The sequence below is a fragment of the Bradysia coprophila genome, unplaced genomic scaffold (genome assembly GCF_014529535.1).
Source record: "Bradysia coprophila strain Holo2 unplaced genomic scaffold, BU_Bcop_v1 contig_24, whole genome shotgun sequence".
In the NCBI taxonomy this organism is placed as follows: domain Eukaryota; kingdom Metazoa; phylum Arthropoda; class Insecta; order Diptera; family Sciaridae; genus Bradysia; species Bradysia coprophila.
Window position 1 is genome coordinate 7358665 of NW_023503501.1, and position 17398 is coordinate 7376062.

General features: G+C 33.8%; 1 long non-coding RNA gene across 1 annotated transcript; it reads right to left on the bottom strand.

Moving 5' to 3' along the window:
• Nucleotides 1-739: 739 nt before the first annotated feature.
• Nucleotides 740-14531, bottom strand: LOC119077722. The gene is made up of 4 exons (XR_005087853.1): nucleotides 14406-14531; nucleotides 11667-11671; nucleotides 6372-6378; nucleotides 740-750 (listed from the first exon to the last, which is right to left on the bottom strand). It is a non-coding gene; the product is annotated as an uncharacterized LOC119077722 (long non-coding RNA).
• Between the last annotated feature and the right edge of the window lie 2867 nt (nucleotides 14532-17398).

A 17398-nucleotide genomic window follows, 5' to 3' on the forward strand; every position in this document is an offset into this window, starting at 1 on the left:
GACCTACAGACGCACCTCGCAGTCCTATGGAGATGGCTGACGTCTTAGGTCTTCGCTAATGATAGCTGATAAGACAACATTATTGCTCTGATCACTGTCCCTATCATATGATTGAAACATTTAGTCCAGGCTTATATTTCACAAAACTAGCCTGTTCGAACGTCACGTTTCTTTGCATTGAATCAACATAACAGCCGAGGCCGGGCACAAAAGCCACTGGCGAACTAGCCACCTTCGAGACCATGATCTTCGGTGCCAAAAATAAGTGACAGCGTGTCCAGATATTGTTTTTTCTGACGTATTTGTTATCGTAATATCATAATGTAGATACATTTATTACGGTATCAGACGAGTATTTTTGATGGTAGAGCAAATCAGATAGTTTCGAGCTTCTCAATGGTAATGTTCCAATAAATCAGTTGTAAATAAAATAAAGAGAATGTAGTGCTACCAGAAGCTTCATTCATAAACGATATCCAAATAATTAAACCACATAATATGGAATGTGAGTGAAGAATTGCTGAATGTGGGACATTTGAATCATTTTTATAACGTAGACAGAAACTGCCTCTGCACCATTTTTGCAGCGTAACTGTACAACGATATTTATTTGAAAATGTAGTATTTTACGTACTTACTCTTAATTATTTCCACTGTCACCTTGAAAAAGGTATTGCAGGCAATATTCCAAACATTTACAGCGTAAATTCGTAAGTTCAAAAATAGTCTGCTTTCTATTTTAAAATTTTTCTACAATTTGTTCAATAGTGGAGGAGTGGGTGGTGGGTGATCTGATGTTAATGGTGTATGGGTTTCTCCTAGAGTTCAATAAATGCGTCAGTAAAGTCTCCTATGATAATCTAGCAAATTCAATGACATTGCTCGTATATTTAATCAGTTCTATGTAAAAAAGTATTTCAATGAAATTTTCTGGTGGTGGAAAACTGAGCGTATCTCCTAGTCTATGGCACATTATTTAAATTTTTTTCGTCAAATTAGCGAAGAAGTCATTGGATAACCAAATTGCAGAAGGATACAGACACAATTTTTTTTTAACGTATTCACTACCCTTCATATTTGAGATTTCATAGATTTTCATGGAAAACTCGGAAAATTGATGAGGAAAATGGAGAAATTGAAAAGCGTTTTACCATATAAAAAAAGTATGAACCCTTACCTTTCGTTTAAGCCCCATATCGACAGTCTAGCATTGACAGACGCTTCACAATAATTCATTGAAGTGACCCTTACAGTAAAATCGTTGGTGAGGGGTTGTGAGTGGTGGGGTGGGGTTTTTTGAGGGGTGTTAATCTTTTTGGACTCAGGCTACCAATATTAATCACTGGTCCAAAGCGCACCATTCTACTATAAAGTGAACTATTTTTATGACTTTTGTTGTACAAGGACCTCTACTAAGTTGTGCGAAATTAGGAGAGGCACGGGTACCTAGCTAAAATTGTAGCATACATTTGCGTGCCTCGTATTTCATTTTTGATGATATCTTTTCGTCAGAATCCTTTTCGATAAATGTACGACCGCTATAACGACCACGAGTGTGGTAGCTTTAAATAAAAATTCACCCCATAAGTGCGCTTCAGAATTTGAATTTTCGATGAACCAATGAACTAAAAAATTAATTTCAACGCATTCTCATATGAAAATAAAGCGAGTTGACCAAACGCAACGCAGCCTTCGATTTGGTTGTTGGGCGTTTCATTTTGAATTTGCAGCGTGCAGCGAATTTATGGTGTGAATTAATTTCGGTTGTAGTCGTTTGACCGGCTCGGAGAAACGTGAGCAGTTTAACGAAATTTTCATAGATTGCTCATGTTTCTCAGGGCTGGTCAAAGTGCTGCAACCAAAACTAATTTTTATTTAAAGCAACCACATTCGTGGTAGTTATTGCGGTTGTACATTTTTGAAAAAGGATTCTAGGAGAAAGATATCATCAAAAGTAAACTGAAATTCAGTTTAAAAAAAACGCCTAAATATATGCTTTTCTGCAAAGCACCGGTGGCCGGTTCCTTTTAAAGTAAAATTCGTCGTCGAAAAAAAAACCACAAAATTAAATCAATTAGGAGTCAACTTCCCAGGTTGCAGGTGACTGCTATTTAGTCAAATAATATTATTTTTCATGGCAAATTTCTGATGCCTGCTCAAAATAAATGTAATCCAAATAATTATTATGTGACATCCACTTTTGACAATATCAAAAGAAAAACCCACCGGCCGTTCATAATTTATATCAAACATAAATATTTGCATACCTAATTATTATGAATGTCCATTAAAGTATGTCATAATGTCAGTGTATATATTGTCTTAATTGCATTAATACGCTGATGAGCAGAGTGCAATTTTTTGTAAGAAAACAAAATCGGTTTTATATTAAGCAGGTGAAATTCGGTGAATTCTACTGAATTGACCAGATAAATGGAAAAAATTCAATTTTCTCAAAAGTTTAATGGAATTATGAGAGATATTTAATTAGAGAGCCTATCTCTTTAACCCATAACGCTGTTCAAAAAAAAAAATTAAATTAAGGAAGCCGACTAAAATGATTGTGCGAGAGAACCATCAGCCATTGTAAATATAATTTATTATGTATATGCACTCCGCTTAAATCGGAAACTCCGCTCAATTGGTGTCAAATAAAGGTACAGGCACAGAAATCTGACAACCAACAATTTTTCTTTATCCTACCCTTTTTTGGTCTACAATTCAGATTCTCTATTTCAGCATTTCTAATTCACTTACGAACTGCAAATAAATTGAAAGTAGCTTCATCGAACAGAACGGCACAATTAATCTCAATGATCAAATACTAAAGGTGTGGCAACACTGCACACATCAGTAACCGCCCGAATTGATCACAATCGTTTAGTTTGACATTTTCTAGAACTTTCTATTCATCGTTTCTGTCTGTACATAAAATCGATGTATTTAATAAACAAATCAGATCAATCTGAGCTCTCATAGAGTTCAGATATCATTACAACACATTCCCATAAAGGTTTTCATGAAAGAAATAAAACGCCTTTTAAATTGTACCAAAAGTTTTTATTTTGCAACTACTTAAATTTCGATCAACTGTGTGACCATTATCAAGTTGATGTCTCCTCAAAACTAAGATTTACATTCAATCTTTCTTCCTATACATTCATTGACAAAAAAGGGAAACTAATCGAACAATCTTGACTAGAAAAACAAAGCATCACATTTCTTATTCACTGAAATCGAAAGCACTCGCAAATTCTCCTAACAATCATACTGACTATACATACAAGAACATTCTCGTTCACCAAGCTTTCTGTCTCTTTCTCCTTCACTTGATCGACTAAGCCCGCAACAACGATGATGCTCATATTTTGATTCATCAGCTTTTTGTTTCTTTTCTGTGCTTGTTGATATAAACCGCCTCAATGTAGTCTATTTTACTGGCTGTCTATTTCATAGTTGGCAGTTTCCACGCTCAGTGAGAATTAACAATTTGTACTAACACACATAGGGACAGTAGTACTAGTGTTAAAAATATACATTCGTAGCACATTTTTTTTTGTTACCGGTATTTTACAGAAATTTGTAGCGGATTTTTGGTTTCTACCGGTATTTGGCGTCATTAATCTTTTGTTTTCAATGTAAAATAGCGCACAAAGTGCTATTTGGATACCAATTTGATGTAACCAATTTAACTTTAGTAGCGTTTGGTTCAAAAACTTTCTGCCTATCGGTATGACATTTTAGATTTTTTTACTAATGAAACGTTCGGAACGGTGACATTTTTAATTATTTTATAATTATTTCACAATCAAATTTAACTTAAAACGTGATTAAAATGAAGTTTTACCCTTCTTGTTATTTTTAAATGAAGTAATGGTTAAAATTTTATTGTGAAACTATAAGAAAACACCTTTGCCGTCGATGACTGCATACAACTTTTCTCACTTTAGAAACGTTCGGAACGACGCTTGATTTGGGTATACTTGGCAGATTTTTCATAACACTTTATTATTTTTTGGTCTGAATATGAAGATTCATCTTTATTTATCATTTAGAAACAGTTTTTAAATCATTTCCAATGTTTAAAATATCTTTATTTTGCATTGAAAAAATACCATGCACGAAAATGTTACAAAAGAACATGCCAGTTACATTTTAACAGAAGTAAATTGCTTAATCTATTTATTTTGTAAATTCCTGACCTGTGATGTTTATCCACTACGATGTACTATTTCCAAATTTTGTTTTTTGTACAGAGGTCTGAGTTCCTTTCTTGTTAATTCAGGGCAGTAATCCATGCTAATCCGTTTTGTCTTGTTGTCTTCATTTTCTAATCCGTAGAAAGTAGAGTAATTCAGCAATTCCTTTTTTCGTTCATGCTTCCGTGTTATTCTTTCGATAGATTCCTTTTTGAATCCGTTTTTTTGCCGATCCTGAGTATTGTTTCTCTCTTTTTCTCGTATGCTTCATTTTTTAATGGTATTTCTTTGTAGATCATGTGCGTTACGAAAAAAAAAATAAAAATCTAGATTTTCATTTGTTAACCCTTAGGCAGCGTGTTGTTTTTAAAACAATAAAAAACCAACAAAATGAAATTTTTTGCACCAAAAAAACAACAAAATAAAAATTTTTCCCATGGAGTTACAGTATAACCGTTATACTAAATGGATTTTTCGCTAGAGTTCTAACGAAATCTTTGTGGAAACAACAATTCAGATCAGAAAATATGTCACATTTCACTTTTCCGTGAGTGTATTGAAACGCAACGAAGAAACCAATTGAACCAATTGTCTGTTTTAAGTGTCGTATAAGGCTACTTTTTCACAGCAAAAATTTGTGTGAGAAAAGTTTTTAGCCCCGTACGAAGTACGAAGGGGCTTATAGGATTACGATGCCGTGTGTAATTGATGGAATTCGAAGCAGACGGTAAGGGCAAAGTGTTTGCCTATGTTCATAGATGACGAATCCGCAATAAAAATTTGGGCCGTCTGTCCGTCTGTCCGTCACGTCGATATCTTGAGTAAATCAAATCCGATGTCTCCGAAAAAAAAAAAATTTCCCTGAAAGACAGTCAAAATAGTGAGGCTAAGTTCGAAGATGGGCATATTCGGGTCGGCCCTTCGTGAGTTAGGGCCACCTAAGTGATTTAAGGTCTTTTGGTGATATTTATGGCAAAATAAACGATGGAAATGTAAATGACACGGCAAATGATAGGTATTGTCAATACCAATCTAGGAAAAAAAAGTTTTTTAAAATCGGGTGAGTGGACCGTGAGTTAGGGCCTTAGAAGTGAAAAGCTACTAGGGCCCTATGCGTATTTTACATATAACTCGAGTAAATTTCATATGTTTTTCGTAATTTTTGTTTCATTTGAAAGATAATCGAACACCGAATAGAATGTTGTTGAAAAAAAAAATAAATTTGGGTCCTTGGACTAAGGCCGCTACTAGGGCCCTATGTGTATTTTACATATAGCTCGAGCAAATTTCATCCGTTTTTCGTAATTTTTGTTTCATTTGGAAGGTAATCAAAGGCCGAATAGAATGTTGTTGAAAAAAAATTAAATTTGGGTCCTCGGACTAAGGCCGCTACTAGGGCCCTATGTGTATTTTACATACAACTCGAGTAAATTTCATTCGTTTTTCGTAATTTTTGTGTCATTTGGAAGGTAATCGAACGCCGAATAGAAAGTTGTTGAAAAAAAAATTAAATTTGGGTCCTTGGACTAAGGCCACTACTAGGGCCCTATGTGTATTTTACATAGAACTCGAGTAAATTTCATTCGTTTTTCGTAATTTTTGTGTCATTTGGAAGGTAATCAAAGGCCGAATAGAATGTAGTTGAACAAAAATTAAATTTGGGTCCTCGGACTAAGGCCGCTACTAGGGCCCTATGTGTATTTTACATATAACTCGAGCAAATTTCATACGTTTTTCGTATTTTTTGTTTCATTTGGAAGGTAATCAAAGGCCGAATAGAATGTAGTTGAACAAAAAAAAAATTGGATCCTCGGACTGAGGCCGATACTAGGCCTATGTGTATTTATACTCAATAAATTAAAATTTTAGGGCTATTTGAAAGTTTTGTTTTATTTGAAAGGAACGTCGTACGGGGCTTCGTAATTGCGCTATGCGCAATTTCTAAGATGTACACATTACATAATAATTTTACTTTAACTACTTTAACCGGCGCATAGGCTTACGGTCAAAGTAGGGTGACAGACGCACTAGGGTCACGTACGCAATAGATATACGGGTTTGTACGGGGCTCAGTCGCAGCAAACGCTCCGACTGTTCTGATGGCTCGTTTTGTACTGAAATCAAGTGAAATCAGAAACACCAACGCACTTACCACTTACAGAAACACCGAACAAAAATTCTATTTTTCGATCGCATTTCTCATTAGCCTCCAATCACACCAATTTTTTTCTACATACACACTCGGGCTACCTTTTTATGGGCTCTTCCAGAGCCCAAAAATAAAAGTTGTAGAAGAAATGCTTTTCGTATCACGCAATGTACTATACTATAGCAAACGGTATAGATTTCAAATCGTGGCCTAATGAGAGACTGATATGCATATAAGCTCTTGGCATCTAAAACTACACGGAGTCTTTGGCAGCGCTTAAGCGAGCTTTATTTTACTGTACTGTCGAAACCGAAGCGGAGAATACAGTTCACTTTGCCTCTCCGAACGAAACACAAGAAATGGATGCCAAAATGTGTAAGTAATTACATTTTTTTTATGAATTATTTTCGTTTATCTGCCTCTTAATATGATAAATGGGATATACAGAAACGTTTTGTGAATTCATAATGAAAAATTAAAAATTGTTTTAAACGAACTTTAATTAATCAAAATTATTGGACGATGTAAATTACGCACAAAACAGATGGCATTATGGTCATGTGTGCTGTTTCCAGTAATTTTAGGTTAACAATTTCGAATAAAGGATCGGTGTGTGAAAAGTAATTAATATAAAAAACCCGGCTCATAAGCAGTAAATTATTAACACCACTGATACCAGAGAGACAATTTAACCGACATTGACAAAGCATGGCATTGAAGATGTAAATATGATCCGCCAAAAAACCCTTAAAGGGTAAATGTGACGTAAGTCCTTGTGTCTACTTACAAAATAACTGATTTCGCCGAGGGTGACGCTTTCTGCGCCTGTACGCAAAAGTTTTATCAACAAAAACTTGACACAAAAAATTTTAGAAAGAAAAAACAATTTGCGTCACTAGTGGCCTGTTTACCTGTTTTTGGCGATTGATTTTAGGCAATTTCGCGGATTGTAGACCGAACGAAGTGAATTTTCGTGCAAAGGGAACAAAACCCGAGAAAATTTGAAAAATTGTCCTCATTTTCGGGCCCGAAGCATGAAAATTACAATTTTCGTAGTTGGTGTAACGAAAATCTATAGAAACGTTTAGGAGTTGCTGGATCCACTTTTCCATTAGAACTAACTAACTAAGTAACTAACTAACTAACTAACGTAGGCGATTTCCATAATCTGAATATTCGAAATTTTGCTTATTTTCATACAAACATCAATATTTCGAAGTTCAATATCTCGGCCAATTTTGAAACTGCAGTAACGTGTGATAGCTCGTTGAACTCGTATGGATTCCTAGATTGCAGAAAATAAATTAAACTTTTTTGGTAGTGGACTTGCGTCACGCCTGTTAACTAACATGAGGGCATGATAATGCACTTAAATGGTGTGTAAACTCGAGACAATATTTAGATAAACATTGAAAATTGTCGTTTTTTCTTTGCTTCAGAGTACCTCAGTTACCATCCGCTCCTAGTACAAGGACAAGATTTAAATCAAAGTACTGTACACGTTAAAAACGTTTATTGAAAAAGCCACGTCCAATCTAAATTGAATTCATAGTTCTTGTACAGATATCTGGAAATAACAGACCCATTAACTGTACAGGTCTGCAAAAATTATCCTGCAGAAAGTCTTATGCTCAAAACAAACGAGCCATTGGAAACGTGTTTTGGTCCTATTTTTCATGGCGAAATTTTCGAAACTGTCAAATGAAGTTAGAACTTTTTCTATTCAAAATCCCGACTGCTGCATCTGTCGATGAAAACTAGGACGTGCAAAAATTATGTTGCAAATTAAGTCTTTGATAAGCACTCAATGAATCGAGATGCCATCGGTTATATTGTCAGCGACCACAAAAATAAGTGATGAGTAACAGCATACCACTGTAGCTTCAAACATCAGCACTCAAATGTGAGATGTCAAGTTTGGAGTTTATTTTAATTGCTTCTAAAGTCTACTAAATTGCATTGGATGTGTGATTTAACTCATACACAGAAAAAATGTCTCTGGTCTGCACGAAAGGATATTATGACTGTTATGAGTACAACAGTAGCCTTCATGCTTTTTCTATTATAGTGCCTGTGAGCTAGAGTGTTATGGTAACATAAGAAGTAGCAGTTTCGATTAGGATTAGTGATAAATGACTTAAGGTTAGTCTGTGGGAAGACCCCTCTGTTTCACGTCACTTACATGATACCTGCAAAAATATGAGTGCTTGTCTTCCCATTAAGCATTTACGCACGACATCGCACGCTCAATTCTTAACATAAAATTGTGACAAATTTATTGGACCGACCGACTTACACATAATTCAAAAATTGTAGACATAATCAGCCACCAATGTGAGTGGCAAAAAGAGTTGTAATTTGAAAATTTCTTCGTAGCTGCGGGAAATTCGTATTATAATTCCCCTTTAACAAGACGTTACCCATTTTTACGAGACATGTTATCCCTATGCATCGAACAGAAACTATAATTTCAGCTGCTTAAACCTGCTTAACTCAATTATTGACCAAATAACTCAAAATAATTGTCCATAAAACATGTCATTAAAATTATCCATCAAACGTTTTGCGCGATCAATTTCATTATAAAGTGCAGCCACTTTTCTGTTTACGAATTAAATATGCGAATTTATCACCAAACTCGATCGATTCAAATATTCGGAATGAAACCGAAGAAAAAACGTACAAGAAAGAAGAAATAATATTCAACAGTTGTTTCTGATATGACGTTATACAGGTAACTGGTACAGGCTTTTATTTTTGATATACTTGACGGCCTATAAATTATACTCCAAATGCCATTGTGAAGTGCAGCTATAATTTCCGTTGTGTGTGAGCTAAATGCACACATTATACTGTTATACACTGCATTCGGTATTAATCGATCATCGTAAATCAATTAAAATTATTGTTTTACTACAACAGAGCTTTGTGGCATGCGGTTTCATATGACTTCACAATCAATTGTTTTAAATGTTTACAATGTCGTGCAAACGTTTTAGGTAGCTAGCATGTTTGTGCAGTTCATTAATCTAATTGAAGAAAATTATATAAATTGAAATCCGTTGAATATGGAAATAATCTTAAATTTAGCTATTTAGCTGCTTGTTACAGATAGAGTACGAATTGTATAATTGAATATGTCTTTGTCAGAAGTAGTTATAGTTTCTTTAGCTGATCCAAAAAAACCAAATAGGCAATTTTTAAACTGACCCAGCAGTTTTATGAATCAGTTCGCTTTTTTAGTTTTGTCATCAGAAATAGATAGATATCGAACATTGAAACTTTCAATTCGAAATTCGACTCAGTTCGTAATATGAGACACATCGACATTATGTACAGTGACTACATATCCGTTGCAATTGAATAATTGTTGAAAAAAATATGTGGTTTTAGTAATTAGAGACCTGGTCCTTAGGTACTGACCACATTTTCTTGAATATGAAAAGTAACGCATTCCTATTGATTATTCAGCGTGTGGCGTAGTAGTACGTTAACGTTGTTGGATTTTTTGTAGAACGTTAATACCGTGTAGATATTTCACACATACTCGGAAGAAATTTAGCCAAACCTTAACCGAAATGAATGTCAAGTCTTACAACCTGAGAAAATGCGGCTAATGTTGAATTTAAACTCGCGTATTGAATAAAATCATAAATCAACGTCGTTTCGCCCATGGTGGATTTTATGCCGTCGTCGCTACAAATCCGGCAAACTACGAATGTCCATACAATATTGTAGCGCAATTTGAGTTCAGTTGAAATTGTTTGTTGAAAAGCAATTTGAGTTTAGTTACTGATAGTAGTCATGTTCTTTTTTTGCGATACGGCCAAAGTCAAATAATGGCGATCGGCATAATCTCCCCACATACATTCTTCGATTCACTGCACTGATTTAATCAATGTGACGCCAGTCGTCAAATGATCGTTGGGACTGTGTGCTTTTTGCTGCATTTTATAATGGAAAATGAGATTGTTCTAAAATTTTGTTTGAAAATCACATCAGAACGCATAACTGCCCCAGTGGTTGGTCTAACCTCCTAATTTAAGACCTTGGACTTAACAAGTGGGAATCTGGAATGTTATAATAGCTTTCAATTCAGTAAGCAGAGGCGCTCTCACTCTAAATTTGGACTCCTTATTAAGGAATTAAGGAGGTTTTAGCACAAAAATAAGGAGAAATAAGGAAATTTTTAGTTGAAATTAAGGAAAAAAAAGGAGGAATTTTTCGATAAAAATCTAAATTATTCTAAGATACAGCAACGGAAGTCCGTCTCAACTTTAAAATAAAACGCATTATTGTTTATTTTGACGTATCGTTTTTGTAAAGTTGTATCGTAAAATTCACTTTTATCACGATGAAAATTTGAATATTTTTGGCGAATTAGATTTGTAGCAAAGCTTACTGTGGATTTACATAGCAACGTAAAAGTGACAGATGCAAAAATTTTCTCATACGGCAACTCGAAATTTCATTCATAATTTTAATTTTATGAATGAAATTTCGGGTTGCAGTATTTAAAAAACATTGCATCTGTCACTTTTACGTTGCTATGTAAATCCACGGTTAGCTTTACCAATTATCACTGTTCATTTTGACGTACGTATCGTTTTTGTAGGGTGGTAGTTTTCAATCAGTTTTCGATGCGACAAAATTTTAGAAATTTAAGACGTACATACGGCGTGAATTCTTGCCTGACCCCACCCTCAAGTTTAAAAACTTCGAATTTCAAAAAAATAATAAATTGGTGAAAGTATAAAAGTATAAATTTTAAAGAAGTAAGTGTAAATAAGGCTAAAACATTGTTTGTAATACAGTCCGTTTTTTTTTATTTCGGAACACATTTGAGATATTTTAGAGTTTTAAAAGTCATCGATTTCATGGCATCGGACAGAATATGCGTCCGTTTCACACTTTCTCGCAGGCGCACTTTTTATTTTGAATTTGAATTTTTCGTCATTTTAATTTTTTTGTTGTTTTGCTACGCAAAGTGTTTAATTTCCGGTTTTAATATTTTGTTTTATAATTTGGAGGTTCGATACTTTAATTTGAGACTGTGCGAATAACAGAATTAATATAAATAACTTATTTTGAAGTTTTATCAGATTTTTGTCGTAAATTTTTCATAGATGAATGAATAGTATTAGTATAGTTCTTCGGTAACGCGTAACATTTATTGACATTTTCAAGGTTCTACACACGTTACAAGGCAGCGTCAATGTATAGAAGCACGACTAACCTTTACCCTACTGATTAAAATTTTTCAGATTTGGTAATTCAAAGAATTTACGACACATTTGTCGATTCAATACTAAGAACACACATTCTTATTCTACGGACTATAAAGGACCGTTCAGTGTGTGTGGCTTCTATTGAGACCATTTATGGAAGAAAATCAAAGACTAGCTTAGAAGTTTCTTGAATTAAATTTAATCGCGAAAGGTAAGTTTATCAATGGCTGTAAACTCTGACATTTGTTTCAACTAAAACTAAAATCATTTTAGACGAAGAGGAAAGTCTTATTAGAATAATTTAGATGCTAATACTTTGGAATATCGCATAAAAAAATCTTCGTAAAGGTTAATACAAACATTCGAAAATTTTCTGACGAAATGCCTAAAGCTGGGTTATGAAACAAAAGCTCTAGATTCATCGAAATTCAAAGGAAAAGGAAGAGCCAATATGCCGTAATTTGTAAGAAAAAACATGTGTAAAAGACACAAAAAGAACTGTTCGAAGTTTTATGAAGTACTTTATGAAGTTCCAATATTCAGCTCAAATTAGAAAAAAAGTTTTCATTCAGGCGGAAAAAAACTTCACATTCCCTCACCAGGTAGAGAGCTAAAACAACAACTTTTTCTCTCACCTTTTCTTCTACTTTTCGTTACAGTGGCATCATTTTTCGTTTCCAGTGACATCAATTTTCGTACCCACTCATGTCATTTTCGGACGTTTTCACCACCTGGGTCAAAAACAAAACTTTTCATACCTAGGACCAAAAAAGTGCGACTTCATCGCACTTTTTCTCCGTCTGATAATATACTATTTCGACAAAAAACATGTTTTCCACACAGAACATGTTTTTCCATGTGAAACACATTTCTTATCTGAACCATGTTTCCCATTTGAAACATGTTTTCTATCTGAAATATGTTTCCCATCAGAAGCATGTTTCGAATCTGAAACATGTTTTATATCTGAAAAATGTTTGACATTTTAAACATGTTTTCCATTTAGAACATGTTACTTATCTGAAACATGTTCCTTATCTGAAACATGTTCCTTATCTGAAACATGTTCCTTATCTGAAACATGTTCCTTATCTGAAACATGTTCCTTATCTGAAACATGTTCCTTATCTGAAACATGTTCCTTATCTGAAACATGTTCCTTATCTGAAACATGTTCCTTATCTTAAACATGTTCTTATCTTAAACATGTTCCTTGTCTGAAACACGTTCCTTATCTGAAACATGTTCTTATCTTAAACATGTTCCTTGCCTGAAACATGTTCCTTATCTAAAACATGTTCTTGTCTGAAACATGTTCTTGTCTGAAACATGTTTTCTACCTAAAATATTTTTCTATTGGAAATATGTTTACTATCAGAAAAATGTTTTCCGTTTGAAACATGTTCTCCATTTGGAACATGTTTTCAATTTGAAACATTCTTTTAATCTGAAATTTGTTTAATATCTGAAATATGTTTCCTATGTGAAACATGTTTTCTATCTGAAATATGTTTTCCATCTGAAGCATGCTATCCATGCGAAACATATTTTCCATGCAAAAAAATATCTTCTAAAAACAACGAATACACTATCTTTAGTCGTATTGTTAACGATAATAAACAAACCACTGTTGCTACTTTCATCTACAACTGATTATAAAATTAACTGACTTTCCCTGTTTACATGGACCAGACTGTCAAACAGCTGAATCGAAATAGTCCACAAAATTGAAAGTCGCGCGGCCACTATACCAAAAAATTAAAAGTCGGCCACTATACGACAAAAATCTGATAAAACTTTTAAAAAAAGTTACTTATTTCTATTGATTCTTTTATTTGCCCGGACGTAAATTACAGTATTGAGCCTCCAAATTATAAAATAAAATAATAAAACCTAAAATTGAACACTTTCTGTAGCAAAACAACGAAAAAATGAAAAAGATGAAAAATTCAAATTCAAAATAAAAAGTGCGCCTGAGAAAAAGGCTGAAACGGACGCATTTTTGCTATTTGACATTAATGACTTTAGAAACTCTAAAAAATCTTACGGTGTTCGAATTTAGTTTGAACACACTGTAAGGACGCATGTCTGAGACAATGTTAAGAGGTTCCGAGCATACGCTGAAATTGTAGCATACATTTGTGCGTTTCGAAATTTTTGATCGCTGATATCTTTTTACGAGAGCCCTTTTTAAAAAATGTACGACCACATTTTCGAGTAAAAACATGTCAACTTTGAATAAAAAATAAAATTATCTGTGAAAGTTTCAAGTGCTTTGAGAAAACTGTACCGATGCCCCAAATTTGCATCAAAGGTACACTTTTCTCAAGGCACATGGAACTTTCACAGAAAATTTTATTGTCATGCAGTCATGTTAGAACGATCATGAGCTACGACACCAACTTTTTATTAGAGATCTTTGTGTTAAGTAATAAAAATTGTTATTTTTGCCTCGCAGCGATTTTTTTTTCTTAATGTTGATTTCCGTCGATGAAATTTGCGAAAAATAAGGAAAATAAGGATTTTTTAATAAAATAAGGAGGAATAAGGAGGTTTTTATGAAAATAAGGAAAAATAAGGAAATAAGGAGGTGTGAGAGGCCTGCCTAAAATTTATTTTTCAGCACTTCATTCTTTGATAGAACGCAAATAATAACTTCACTCTGTTAAATGTCCATAAAATGTCATGGCGGTAGAGTTGGTTCACAAAAAAAGCGCTGACATTATGGGAAAATGTACTAGAAACGTAATAGTACTACACAGACATCTGTTAATAGGGAAATTTCCGTTATTTTGTCAACCAAGCCTCCAAATTTTCGAATACGTCTACTGTATGTGTTGTGTGTTTTTATTCACATCAAAAAATCGTGACTCCTGTCTTTACGATAAAATAGAAGTCCTATTTTGATTGCATAAGCCTCCGAACATTTTTGATGTTCATGTCAGACGCAGAACTATGACCTGGTTGTATCACCTGAAAAAAGAGTGCAAAGAATTTTACAAAGAAGTACTTAAAAACATTGTGGTGCCTCTGCAGGCAAACCGTGTTTTCCTCTGTGCTATTGATTTACTATAGACTCATGTTAAAGAGAAAAAATCATTTTCTTTCGGATTTACATAATTTTTATGTCACTGTTGATTCTGTCGTCTGCAGAGCAATTATTATGAACAAATAAATAGAGAAGTGTTTCCTTCGAGCTCAAAACAACTGATATTCGTTTGGTAAAATATTCAAGCACTTACAATATATAATTACCATTTTTCTTATCATTTCAGTTCATATCACTGTCGTTGTGGTGCACAAATATTTGGTCAGGGATATTGTTAGACGGGGCACTAATAAACGAACATTGTAATTTTTTATTATTGCGATGCGGTGCATATTAAGTATATCATTCATACACACACATAATATCCAAAACGGGAAAACTGTACAGGAAACTATGGAACTGAATAATTTAAAAAGTAAAAAAAAAAAAGTTGAAACAAAAAGTGTTATTTTGCTGATAAGAATCTCCCGTATGGGCACACAAAACATGAAATTCGCATGGGTTCCCCTGAAAAATAAAATAAAAATGAAAACTTTTGCTGTGCCATTTATTATGTAATTAGAAACGATATGTGGTAATGGGTTTGGCTCGCATAACTATCACTTAGTTTAATCTATGACCAATAAAAATACGTGTGTGCGATAGTTAATATTTAATTGATCAGAAGGGGAGTAGCTCTATCTACAGTTTTGGTGGTTGATAACACAGGTCTGTAATTGCATCGACGACGAATCACAATTAAATTGCGCAGTGGTCATACGGTTCGTATAGGCATTATCGTTGATATACATAAATGAACAGTGAATTTAATATTGATGTTACAGTCGGGTGGTGTTTTTTTTTCTGTCTGTCGCCGAGAACGTAATAATTGGTTTGCATTTAATTGGACTTAACCAATCAATTTAATATGTTTTCGACTTGGTTTTATGTCCCCTCAATGAGTGTTATTATAAAAAAGGACGACGAAGAATGCAATCGGTCTGTCAATAAAATTCTTTTGAACCGATCCCAATTCAACTTCTGACTCAACTCGTCTTAATTCATCGGCTCAAAGTAAAGCTCTTACACCGATATGTCGCAATTTATATTACTTGAATTCTAAAGTGAATTCCTGGACGACCTAAATAATTTACCAAAAATTGCCTTGAATTACAGACACTCTCCAGGACATATTATGTCATGACATCTATAGAAAGCTTCGACCTCAGCCATGACTGCAGTTCTGTTACAATACAATTCGTACTCGTGTATTCTGTAAACAATCATGAACACAATTTCGAAAGCAGGCGTGACGCAAGTCGTACACTGCAAAATGTGTATTTTAAGAACTCAGAAATACTAAGAAACTAAGTCCAATTTGGAGGCTTCTGTGATGAGAGCTACCACATAAGATTGTTCGTAGATGTCGTTCAGATGATTCAGATAACATTAATTTTGGAGTTCACTTGTTGCTTATGTGTTTATGATTACTCAATATTTCGATTTAATGTGAAGTGAGGCCCAATTCAAGTTTATAAGATTTATTGACACGACGAAGGCACAATGCTAGAATTCGAGATATTGTGAACGCCAAACGACGAGTGTCTAACGACAAACAGTTACAAAAATATGCGGAACTATTTTCGTTATCTTTCATCATAATGCTACCTCATGTAATAAATTACAATATTGGTAAAATAAGAGAACATCCGACAACTAATCAATGCATGACAATTAAGTTTTCTAAATTTAAATATATTTTTCCTTTCTGAAGGTGATAACAACCTTGTTGTCGAAAGCTAGGCCTTTAAAACAAAGATTAACCAGTCCACTTATCAGAATATCTTTTAAAATGGATACAGAAATTGGAAAATGAAGTTATCTACTATTAACCTGTCACATACGGCTATTCATCTGTTATCGATAACGACGACAAAAATAGTAACAAAATCTGGGTAATATGGTACTTTATATGGGAAAAACCATGTTAAAAAGTGAAGTACAAGATTTGAAAGCAACTTTCCATCAATAGTGATAGATCCGATAGTAATACTGGTCATATGCTTGCCGAATGTAACAGGTTAATGGAGCTATACATTATATAAGTGAAATTCGTGAAATTTCCTGAAATTTAATGAAATTCGTGAAATTTAATGAAATTCGTGAAATTTAATGAAATTCGTGAAATTCATGAAATTTCGTGAAATTTCGTGAAATTCGTGAAATAAATTTTCAAAATAGGCACTGAAGCCTTCAGCTGATCCACAAATACAATCAAAACTGTTGACATTTTTGATCGTTTTTGTGTGTAGAAGACTCAGAGTCTGACAAAGTCTGAGTTTGCCTTCAATGCATCTTTATCAAAATAAATAAATTGTCCAACACTTGCTACATTCAGATTGTCTAAAAGAAGTATAATAAATTACATCGAGATGAAAAACACTGGAATGCATTGTTTATACATCTAATTGAGCCAATTAAAAATATTCAGCGCCAGTCACCGCGTTTCTTTCAATATCAAAATCGTTTCTTTCTCAATTTTTTTTAATATTTCGTTGTTCATTCGTTTAATGGAGCCGGCTATTATACATCATCTCAAATAACATAATACACGACTTGGTTTTAAATAAAGCGGCGCTCTTTTTTCGGATAAACCAATTTAAAATAATAATTTTACTGGAATTGTTTAACTAATTTGTTAAATTATCATATTTTCTTATAGTGTGATTTACTGTGGGAAATGGTCATAAATCATTTTAGACGATGACAGTCTGTACAGAAGAGCATATGTGCG